General features: G+C 41.9%; 1 long non-coding RNA gene across 1 annotated transcript; it reads right to left on the bottom strand.

Annotated features, from left to right (window-relative positions):
- Positions 1 to 3,304: 3,304 nt before the first annotated feature.
- On the bottom strand, positions 3,305 to 11,591 carry LOC143272352 (uncharacterized). Its single transcript, XR_013049851.1, has 2 exons — positions 11,302 to 11,591; positions 3,305 to 3,890 (listed from the first exon to the last, which is right to left on the bottom strand). It is a non-coding gene; the product is annotated as an uncharacterized LOC143272352 (long non-coding RNA).
- Between the last annotated feature and the right edge of the window lie 212 nt (positions 11,592 to 11,803).

The raw sequence follows: 11,803 nt of genomic DNA, 5'->3' as shown, positions 1-11,803 counted from the left end.
AAGAGAGAAGTTCCTTCCCCGTTCTACAGATTAGACAAACTGGCTGACTCAGTCATGTTTTAAATGTGTTTTACTTTCATTTACATTCTAAAGGCTCCACATCAGGCCAGTTACCAAAGATATAAGGCTCCCAACTAGGCCCAGACTCGGGATTTGCACCCATGTCCTGAATGAAAAACTAGGAGATTTGCATCCATTTTCCAGGTGATGCAAAGCCAATAGAGAAAGACACATTATATAACATCAGCCAAATTTGATATGGAACAATGGTCTCCATAATGGGAGCAAGTGTGGGGTCCCATCTTGGGAAGCCTACTGTTCTCAACAGGGTGAGGGAGAGGTATTCATGAAAGAGCAAGATGGGAACCCTAAGTCACAACTCAGTCTGAGTCCACAGAGAGTTGTGGCTGCCCAGAGAAAGAATGCCATCTCAGAATGCATCACTCAGTCTGATAGAAAGCAAGGTGGGAACTATTGGACTGGCCGTCTTGGTCAGTACCCACATGGAGTACTGTCTGCGATTAAGACTTGGCAAACAGAAATTATCACTGTGCACAAGGAAAGAGACCAGGATGTAATGAGACTATAAACTATGTCACTTAGAAAAGATTAAAGGAAACAGAAGTTTTTGCCCCAGGGAGTACAAGGTAACTTTCTTCACATATTTGAAGAGCTGTCAAATAGAAGAGAAATTAGACTTTCTTTGGGGCCCAGAAGGGATAGAAGGAAAGTCACATGGGTGGGAATTCACTGAAATCAACAAAGAGAATTTTATAGTAACCATAGCTGCATCTGTCTTGATATATTGTCTTATCACAGAAAGGGTCCACACAGGAAACAGCTGGCCACATGGAGGTAGGAGGGCCTGTTTTAAGACCCTGGCCCTCCATGTGTCTTGATTATTCTTTTAAGAGTTATTATCTTGCTTTTTCCTACCCTTAGTAGACAAGAGATGGTCTCTCCTTGTGCAGGACTGTTCTCTCAAATTCAGTTATATTTTTCTTAGAGTTCCTCCCTGCTGGAAACCCAAACACAAGTATCTTCTATTGGCACCCACTGTGCCTTTTATTTTCTTCCACTGAACTTGTCAATTCTTTCAGTACAGCTAAAGTCAAAGTAATTGCTCTACATTTCCTGAGCATGAATAAAATCACATGGTTATAAAGAAAAGAAAATATGTTATTTAGTGAACACCTGTGTGTACCAAGTTCTTTAAATATGTTTAACATAATCCTCATCTCAATCCCAAAAGTTCACATACCTAGTATGATAGCTAATCTTGGTTGTCAATTTGATGAACTTAGGAAGGCAGAGAGACCTTCAGTCGAAAATTGCTGCCATTAGATTGGCCTGTGAAACATTTTCTCGATTGCTAATTGATATAGAAGGGCCTAGCCCACAGTGGGAGGCACTTTTCCTTAGGCAAGTGGGCCTGGACTGTACGAAAAAGCTAAGGAAGAGCAAGCTAGTAAGCAGTGTTTCTCTATGGCCTCTGCCTCAGTTCCTGCATTCAGGTTCCTGTCTTGAGGTCCTGCCCTGGCTTTACTGGATGATGGACTTTAGTGGGTAAGACAAAAAAGCCCTTTCTCCCCAAGCTGTTTTCAGTCATGGTGTTTATCTTACCGACAGAAATGCTAACTAGAATACCTACCCTCCATACTTGCTGTCTAGACCCTGTAAATCAAACTGATTAATCTCTCTGTACTTTAGTTTCTTCCTATGTGGAATGGGGATATTCTGTTATCTACTATAGGGGCTTGATGAGAGGTAAGTGAGGTGATAGGTGGAAATCCTGAGCATAGTTCCTGGTGCACAGTAAAGAGCTGACTATACTAGATATCACTGTTGACACGTATGAAGCAGATGCTGTTCCAGATTTATTGGTGAAGTCAGTGAGGATGAATAGTCTGATCTGCAGTACCTTCAAATGCAGTGGCCAAAGCCATTCGAATTGCCAAGGAAGGGTTTTGTAAAAATACAGAATCCTGAAGCTCTGTCTGACAGAATCTAATTCAACTTCCTTCAGATCTGAGATGCAATCTACTTTGGGAACTGCTGGTCTAGTGGGAGATTAGGCTCTGAAGTCAAGCACTCAAAATCAAATTCCAGGTTTGCTGGGTTGACTGGAGAAGACAATGGCAGTACCCAGAAATCACATAAGCATGAAAGCTGGCGACTCTTGAGATGAGCATGTTAAATTTGGGGGGGGGGGGGTTTGAATAGGATTGGGCTGTGTCAATATTTACTGCAGTTGAAGAATGAGTTGATATTCTAAAAGCCTCATATGTATCGTCTCCATCAAGTCTCACAGTGCCCCCCATACACAACCAAATAGACATGTCTATTCTCATCTTTCAGGTGCAGACACATCCTGAAATCCAAGATTCCTTAGACAATCTATCTCAAAGTTCATGTTCTACTTTGCTAAATTGCATTTTTACAGTTACTTTGGCAATGATCATTCAGAGCCAGAGTGTGTAGATCAAGGAGCCACCAACTTATAGGTGGTGTCATGAGACCAAATCTCCTATCAACCTTGGAAGAGCAAAGGAGAACACCCAGGATGAGGCTTCAGGAGTGAGATGTCTTCTCACATAGAGGAGATGTGCAGAATGGGAGCTTCCAGGGAAGGGGTGTGGGAGCTTGTGGAGTCCTGCAGTGAGAGGCACAGCAAGTCCTGGTAGCGACCTGAGCTGCCGCTCTGTTCTTGGTGCCTCACCCTCCACCCCACTGAGCAGAGCCATCATGGATGTACTCAACAAGAGCCAGAGAACAGGAGAGCCTGGGCAGTCCTCCAACAGGGAGCCCAGGCTGAGCCATGCTCTCCAAATGCCAAGGGAAGGGAAAGAAGAATCAGAGCAGGAGAAAACAGTGATGTGAGCAAAAGGAGAAACCAGAAAGCAAAGAGGCTGGAATAGAAAACTGCAGGAAAGTCTCAATAGACACAAGTGAAGTGAAGGAGAATATTATCCTGGAGAAGGGGGCCTTTGGTTGGATTTAAACGGCACTGAGCTTACCTTGGGGAAGCCAGTTTTACCTAAACTGGAGATCAGAGGGAGGAATGAGAAGAAAGCACAGTGCCAGGAGCAGGCAGAAGCCATGGCTTGAGGACATTCATTATTTAAGAGGAAATTAGAAAATGAATAGTTACCTCTTCTCTGCAGACCAGGTTGAAAGGTGTGTGTGTGTGTGTGTGTGTGTGTGTGTGTGTGTGTGTGTGTGTGTGTGTGTTTCAGAGAGAGAGAGAGAGAGAGAGAGAGAGAGAGAGAGAGAGAGAGAGAGAATTACAGGCTGACATCTGAAATATACAAAAGTAAGTTTTGGGTTTTATTTGTTTGTTTTGGTTTGGTTTTGGTTATGGTTTAGTTGTTTGTTTTGAGACAGGTCTCACATATAGCCCTGGCTCTTCTGGAATTCACTATGTAGATGAGACTAGCCTTGAACTCAAAGAAGCCTGCCTCTGCCTCCTAAGTGCTTAGATGAAAGGTATGTGCCACCATGGCCAGCCTTAAAAATGAGTTTTTAAACATCAGGCATTCACAGGTTAACAGGTGTTGGCAGCTCTATCAGAGGCTTCTCGAGAAGCCTTCCCTGGTTCTTTTCTAAATGGAATGACCCAGCAGCTCTGAACTGGAGAGCAGCAATCCCTCATTTGGAATGTGTCCTAAACCATGTAATGAGGCTGAAGACCAGCTCTTGTTTGCAGACCTGGCCAAGACACTCCGGCTCTTCGAGTTGCAATGCGAAAGGGGCTTTTCCATGTGGCTAAAAGACGCTGAAGATCCCTCAGCTGCCTCACTTCTTCACAGATGCTCCACACAACAGTCTTCAGAACAAAAGCAAACTTTTTGCCCCCTTTTTCTAGAATGCACATCAGTAAACTGCTCTTTCTAGAACAGAAAAGAAAGGAAGAATATTGTTAGCACAGCAAAGCCAAGTGTTTAGTCACATAAGGAATGTAGTAACTCAAAAATATAAAACTATGTTTTTGAAAAAAAAAAATAGGTTGGGTGTATTTGACCTGATATATTCTCACAGCAAAATGTAAAGCAGTGGTAATTAGCCAGGTCTGTCTGATGGCATAGGCCTGTAATCCACATTATTTAGGAGTCTGATACACACTTGTAGGAAGCTCCAGGCCAGCCTGGGCAACAGAGTGAGTTCAAGGCTAGGCTAAATAACTTAGATTCTGTCTCAAAATAAAAAGCAAAAAGAGCTATAGACCTATAGTAGAATGCTTAGTTAGCAGGCAAGATGCTCTAGGTTTAATCCCTAGGAACACCAAATAATACAGTCAACAGAAGTGATTAAAATAGTCTTTTATTAGCATAAAAACAGACCAGTAGAAGAATCCAGAAATAGACCCATACTACATAAAAAATTGAATATATAGTAAAATTTAAATTATTTTTAAAAAGAGATGGGTTAGCCGGGTGGTGATGGTGCATGCCTTTAATCTCAGCATTCAGGAGGCAGAGGCAGGGAAGATCTGAGTTCGAGGCCAGTCTGGTCTACAGAATGAGTTTCAGAACAGTCAGGGCTACATAGATAAACCCTATTTCAAAGAATAAAAAAAAAATAAAATGAGATGAGTTTTCAATATATGCTATTGAAACAACTGGCTAGCCATATGGAAACCCATGAAAATTGTTCCTAACTCTATCTCCCTACTAAAATGTAGCCCATAGGTACTTAAGATTTAATTTATAAGAATGGGGGCCAGTGATATGGTTCAGCAGATAAGGGCTCTTACTGCCAAGCCTGAGTTCAATCCCTGGAATCTACATGGTAGGAAGAGAGAACTGACTCCTGAAAGTTGTCCTCTGAACTCTATGAACAGTTCCTTATGAACACACACACACACACACACACACACACACCAATATAAACAAGAAGGTCACTCGAATACAAGCACCATAAACATACTATCTACTCAGAAATGCACACTTCATTTAAAAGCTAGCAGTTGGTGCAAGTGGTGTCTTGAAGGCCTTTACTTGAACCTGTCCTTGCATAAAATTACTTCTTGGAAAGACTTACTCTTTATAAAGGTTTTTTTTTTTTTTTCTCCTTGGCCCTGTCTTTCCTTTAGTGTTTTTAAATAAAATCAACAGCTGGTATGGTATTACACCCCTATCATTCCCAGCTCCAGGCAGTAGAAGCAGAAGTTCAAGGTCATCCTCCTCAACTAACTGAATTAGAGGCCACTTTGGGCTATATGAGAATCTCTCTCAAAACAAACGAACAGGGCTGGAGAGATGACTGGTGAGTTCTCAGCGTCCACATCAGGTGTTTCAAAAGCTCATGGGATCTGATGCCTCTGGTCTCTTCGGGCACCTGTACTCATGTACACATACCCATCTCTCAACACACACACACACACACACACACACACACACACACACACACACACACTTAAAAATAAAATAGACACTAAGAAACAGATAAATAAAATGAAAGCAACAGAGCCTGTATGCATCATCTTCAGGGAGCTGGTTCCTTAACACACTCAGATAAAAGCAACCAATTTAGTACCTTAAAAACTGGAGATGTATCTGGGGCTAGCACTTGCATAGCATGCCTCATACCCTAAATCTAGCCCTAAGTACCACAAAACCAAACCAAACCCAAGTTCCACCTAACCCTCTCCTTTCCATGTACAATCAAAACAATACAGCAGTATCTATTGCTTTTATCCACTCAATATAAATCCAATGCATGTCTGTGACAAAAAGTTTGGAAAAGACAAATGTGAAGAAGAAAAATATCTCATTTCATGAAATTGGTATAATCTCTAGAAAAATATTCATTGCCAAGTTTCTTTTGTAATTATGTATTTTGAGCTAATTTTATTGCACTGACATTTTGCTTGGTACCCTGATCTTTACAAATTAATATATTCAGATGGAGTCTTTGTGTGTAGCCTAAGCTGGCTTCAAACTTGTGAGGACCCTCCTGCTTAATTTCTGGTGTGCTGGGATTACTGGTGTGGAGCATCAAACCAGGTTTTAAAAGCTAATTTATTGTGAACATTCTCCATGCCTTAAAGCCTCCTTCTACAACATGATACATGGTGTCTGCAGCCAACTTTATTATATGGGGAAATTACACCCATGAAAATATTTACATTGTTTCCATTTTGCATTTCTTATAAGCCATTACATAAATCACAGTATGTGTGTGCATGCATGTATTTAGCACATGTGCTGCAGCACAGATATGAAGGTCAGAGGAAAACTGCACAGCTGATCCTTCTCTTTCCACCTTTCTGTGGGTTTGGGGATGGAACTCAGGTTGTCAGGCTTTTCTGGCAAGCATCTTTACCCACTGAGCCACCTCACCAGCCCATATAAACAGTTGACTTTTATTTGTGTGTATGTGTGTGTCTTTGTATGCCTGCAGAGGCCAGAAGAAGGCATAGGATCCCCTGAAGCTGGAGTAACAGACAATTGTGAGCTTCTTGATGTGGATGCTTGGAACTAAACTCAGGTCCGCTGGGAGGTGGGGGGTGGGCAGCAAATGTTCTTAAGCTCTGAACCATCTCTCCAGCCTCCATATAAGCAGCTTCTAAAAGAACATTGTTTGGAATGTTTGGACCTCGGGGCTTTCTGTAATGTGGTATAGGCAGCTAGAACTGGCCCCAGCTGCCCCGCCCCACATCCATACCAGGCTCACTGTCAAGGAACCAGTTTGCACACACACACACAATGAAACTTACATACTTTTTCTTGGAAGTTCTCTCTCTCTCTTCCCCTCCCTCTCTCCCTCCCTCTCTCCTTATTATATGTCATATTTTAGAAACAAAAGGTTATATGAATTTTCATTTCATATAAAAATAATATAAAAATTTTTCATTTAATATAATTGACAAGGTTTGGTAAGTGGTCCTCAAGGACTTTGCAACCCTGAGTCTGTGTACCAAAGAGTGCTTCTGCTAGCAGAAAGACATACAGTAGAACTGAGTGTGGATCCAGACCTCCAGATCTTGAGTGTGAGCAGAATCATGTTGATGTGGTTATATCATTACTATTATTAACCCCTGGCTGGGCCTTTTCCTTTATTTGAATATTGCTGAGTCATGTATTTGTGCAACTGCCAGAGATGCAGAGAGATGTCATCAGATAACCCTGTTCTTAGCCTTGGAAGAAGACTAGTTTGCAAAGTTTAAAAGTCATCAGCACAAACCATCAGTTGCTTACTGAACCCCTCTGCCTGAAAATTCCCTACTGCCTTTGTGGGCTCACACCTGCTTTCATGCTGAAAGGCCACTTGCTCAGCGAGGCCCTGACCTCCTCCTGTAAAAATCCACCCCTAAGCACCCTGCACTTCCTCTTTCCAAACCCACCAGCTGCATTTGTCAGCTCTTGTCTTCCATGCTCCGTGAGGCCAGTACTGCCCACACAGGACTGGGTCAGTCTGTACCTCCCATAGCAACCAAAATATAGCACATGCACAGAAGTCAGTGCTATTTGAATGCACAAATAAAAAGAAAAATAGTGAAGAGATATGGAAGCAAGCCACATTACATTCTATGGATACAGACAGAACTCAGACATGCGCCTCCAGTACCCCCCACCCTAGCAGAGGCAACTTCTGGGGCTTCCAATTCTAAAATAGCTACCCTGTTATTTCACCTTACCCTGCTATCCCCTCTTTTTTGAGAATCTAAATTTGCATCAACTGAATGAAGTGTTATACTGTCCTTTAAAATCTTAAATATGGGATTGGAGAGATGGCCCAGTTTTAGGAGATCCAGCGCCTTCTTCTGGCCTCCAAGGGTTCTCACCCACACATGTACATACAGACATATGTATACAGAGTTAAAAGGAAAAATAATAAACTTTAAAAAAATCTTAAAATACAGCCAGGAGCAGTGGTACATGCCTTTAATCTCAGAACTTGGGAAGCAGAGGCAGGCTGATCTCTGTGAGTCTGAGGTCAGCCTGGTCTACATAGTGAGTTCCAGAACATCCAGGGCTACATTGTAAGACCTTATCTCATATAATAATAATAATACATATAAATGTATATACATAATCAAAGAAAATAATATAATAATCAATGTTATGAGAAAGTAAGTCTCCCAACATAGACTTACTCCAACCTTGTAAGGAAGATGTATACATAAGGAGAAATCTGTAAGAATCTCTATGGCTATCTCAATAATGGCATTTTATTGAAGAGGTTATGGGATAAACCTTCTGCACAGTTGTTTATAATAATAAAAATAATTGGAAGAGGAAACAAAGAGAGCCAAGTATCCCAGAACACCCCTTGTGTTTTCTGGCACTGCTTCGTGTTATTCTGGTTTTTCTCTCTTTAAAGTCACCAGTTATCCACCCTCCGGCTGGACGGCTCTGAGATGACTTGCCCTGGTGTGGCTGTGTTCCCTGGAAAATTCCAAGGAGCTCTGTTTTAAGCCTCCGAGTCCCTCTCACCTCGGTGGACTGCTTGAGAAACACCAAGAACTGTCTAATGACTTTCTAAGTCCAGGCTGAGTTCAAGGTGACCTAGAGTCTTTGGTGCTTGGCACCATTGTCGGGTTCAGCTTTTCCTTAGCTTTAAGACCCAGTAGTATCCAGAGCTAAGCACCCTCCACACTAGCATACCACACTCTATCCCCTCACTAGGGCCCCAGGCTGGCTCCAACGAAGAACAGTACATTATCCCTCGAAGCCAACATCTTGATGCCTTCATGCTTCTCAAGGACAGCAGGTTCTAGAAATGAGGCTAGACTAGCCCTTCTCATGCCCTCCACCTTGTTCATCTGTCAGTTCCTTTCCCCTGACACAGAGGGCCAGGTTGCCATATTTTGGAAGACTGTCCTTGCCTTCTTTTTATATATTAAAATATAATATTTAAGCATTAACTTTCAAGTAAGTAGATGGAACCAAAAAGAAGTTGAAAAGTTCTGTATTAAAAGAAAATTTCTTTCCCCTACCCTGCTTAATCCCAGAAATAAAAACATAGTTGACAGACAACAATTTGATTGTACCAGGGGGAAGAATACATTAAGATTCTTGCTGTGTTGAAAACTTCAGACCGAGTTTTAAGCATCCAGCTGTCTTCATTTGTAAGGCATCAAATATTTTCATAGTCCACAAATGGGGCTATTGAGCAATGCTATGTGAATGAAGGATAATGCAACTATTTTTAGTATGGTAATTGTAATTAAAAAGCAGTGGAAGAATAATCCTGCCCCAGCATGTCTGAGATCTCCCTTTCATTTCCACAAAACAATGCTTTCTATGTCTGGCTGCAGAGACTTGCAGCTTGTTTGCCTTCTGGTGAAAAATAGGCAACACTTGACATTCTTCCTAAACCAACAGAAGAGTGTGTGTGAAGTTGTGGTTTGGGCTACACTGGATCGATTCTCTCTTCCTTCTCCATGTTTTCATTTGCACAATTGAAATTCCTTTTCCATATCTAGGGTTGAATGGCCATGGACCGAGTTAGCGCACTAAGTGCACTGGGTCTGTCTGTCTGTCTGTCTGTCTGTCTGTCTATATCTATGTATGAAGGTAGCTAGCTCAGTTTTAAATTGAGGAGAGTTGAGTGCTGTTGTTTAAGAAGAGCCACAGAGGGGCTGGAGAGACGGCTCAGCTGTTAAGAGCACTTGCTGCCCTTGCAGAGGACGTGAGCTCAGTTCTCAGCACATATACCAGGCAACTCACAACTGCTTGTAATCCCAGCCACCTAGGATCTGCTGCCCTCTTCTGACCACCAATGGCACCAGCACACACGTGCATATAACCACACACATAGACATGATTTTCAAAATACAAATACAAAAACTTGTTTTAAAAGTGCTACTAATTCCTACTCATAAAAATACTTTTATCCCTAATTTAATTCCTAACAATTCCTATTAATATTATTCCTACTTACTTTCCTCCTGCGAGAAAAAAAAAACAACTTAAAAGAATGTTGTTTGATTATTAGAATGTGTTTTCAAGCTTCCAAAGCATCATCTTACAAATGGTTGTTTACAATGTTGAAGTTATGGATAATCACAATTAGACAACAGGACTTAAGATGGGCAGCACTCAGGATGCAGAGGCAAGCAGATCTCTGTGAGTTCAAGGCCAGCTTGATCTATAGCTCCAGAACAGCTAGGGTTATACAGAGAAACCTTGTCTTGAAAACCAAAAAGAAAGAAAGAAAGAAAGAAAGAAAGAAAGAAAGAAAGAAAGAGAGAGAGAGAGAGAGAGAGAGAGAGAGAGAGAGAGAGAGAGAGAGAGAAAATAGGATCTAAAGTTGGGCATGGGGAGGTTGAGGCAAGAGGATCATGTGTTTAAGGCCAGCCTATAAGACACAGCAAGACCATTCCTCAAAATTCAACAAAAAGAAAGAGAAAGATAGAGTGACAGAGCCAGATAAACAGACACAGACATTGGAAGTAGAGGCAGGAGATCAGGAGTTCAAGGCTAGGCACATAGTGAGTTTGAGGCCAACCTGGGATATGTGAGAGTAAGAGGGGGGAGGGAGAAAGAAAAAGAGGGCCTGGGAAGATGGCTCAGTGGGGTAAAAGTGCTTGCTCCACAAGTGTGAGGACCTGAGTTCAAATCCCCAATACTCACATAAAAAGCATGCTATGGCTGTGCCTGACTGTAAGCCAAGCATTGATAGCAGAGATGGGCAGATCTCCAGAGCTTGCTGATTAACCAAGCTAGACAAAATGATAAGCTTCCAGTTTAGTGAGAGACCCTGTATCAAGGCAATAAGGCATAGGGTGATGAGAGGGGACAGCCAACATCCTTAGTCTGGCCTCTGCACCTACATACTTGAGCATATACACTACATCACATACATCACGTACACACATGCAACACACACACACACACACACCAAAATAAAACAGAATAGGGGCTAGAGAAATGTCTCAGCTGTTAAGAACACATATTGCTCTTCCAGAAGACCCAAGTTGGATTCCCAGCACTCACCACAGGTGGCTCACAACCACCTGTAACTCTGGGTCCAGGAGATCTGACACCTCGAGCCTCTACAGGTACTTACATTCATGGGCATATACCTCCCCCTTCCCCATACACATATACATAAACATAAACATGATTAAACATCAATCTTTAAAAAATAAAATAGAATGAAAAAAATGAATCCGGTTTGAAACTGAAGTCATGGTCTTCAAAATGTAAACAAACATTCTGTTTCACTTCTTATGATGCAAGGAGGAAAGGGAGTTATCGGGCTGGCTAAACTTGAAAAATGCATTTTCCCCTAAAAATAAAAATAAAGGCAAATTATAAATTACGTAGTTCCTTTTCTTGCTTAGTTTCTAACCTTGTTTCTAACTGTGATGCAGAAGCGTTTCCCCGCAGCTGGAAGCTTCAGACTGCAGGCTCCTGTTTGTAGGCTGGTCCTTGGTGCAGGCTTGAATGCATGAGGTGAGTCTGCACAGAAGAGCTCAGCTTGAGAAGGAATCTGAAGATTAAACCTCCTTCCAAATCAAGCAGTCCAGATGACCACAGAAGGCCATTGTATAGCGCATCACTCACATTTTTCTCTACAGATGATGGCCCAGAGTGCCTCCTGTTGTTGTTGTCATTGTTGTTATCATTATTATTATTATTATTATTTCTGCTTCAGCACACTTGAAGCTGAAGTATGATTTCCATGCTCAGCATTAATGAGGACTTTGCTGTGCTTTGAAATTTGCTCTCATCCGTTTCCTTTGTGTTCCTGTTTTTGAGAACAGTTCAGCAACTCCAAGTCCTGCCTGCTCTGTCCTGCCTGGGTCATTAGAACTTGATTTATTAACAGTTCTCCCCCCTCACACAAGGGT

This window comes from Peromyscus maniculatus, chromosome 1, assembly GCF_049852395.1.
Source record: "Peromyscus maniculatus bairdii isolate BWxNUB_F1_BW_parent chromosome 1, HU_Pman_BW_mat_3.1, whole genome shotgun sequence".
Taxonomy (NCBI): Eukaryota; Metazoa; Chordata; class Mammalia; order Rodentia; family Cricetidae; genus Peromyscus; species Peromyscus maniculatus.
This window is presented reverse-complemented; position numbering and strand designations above follow the sequence as displayed.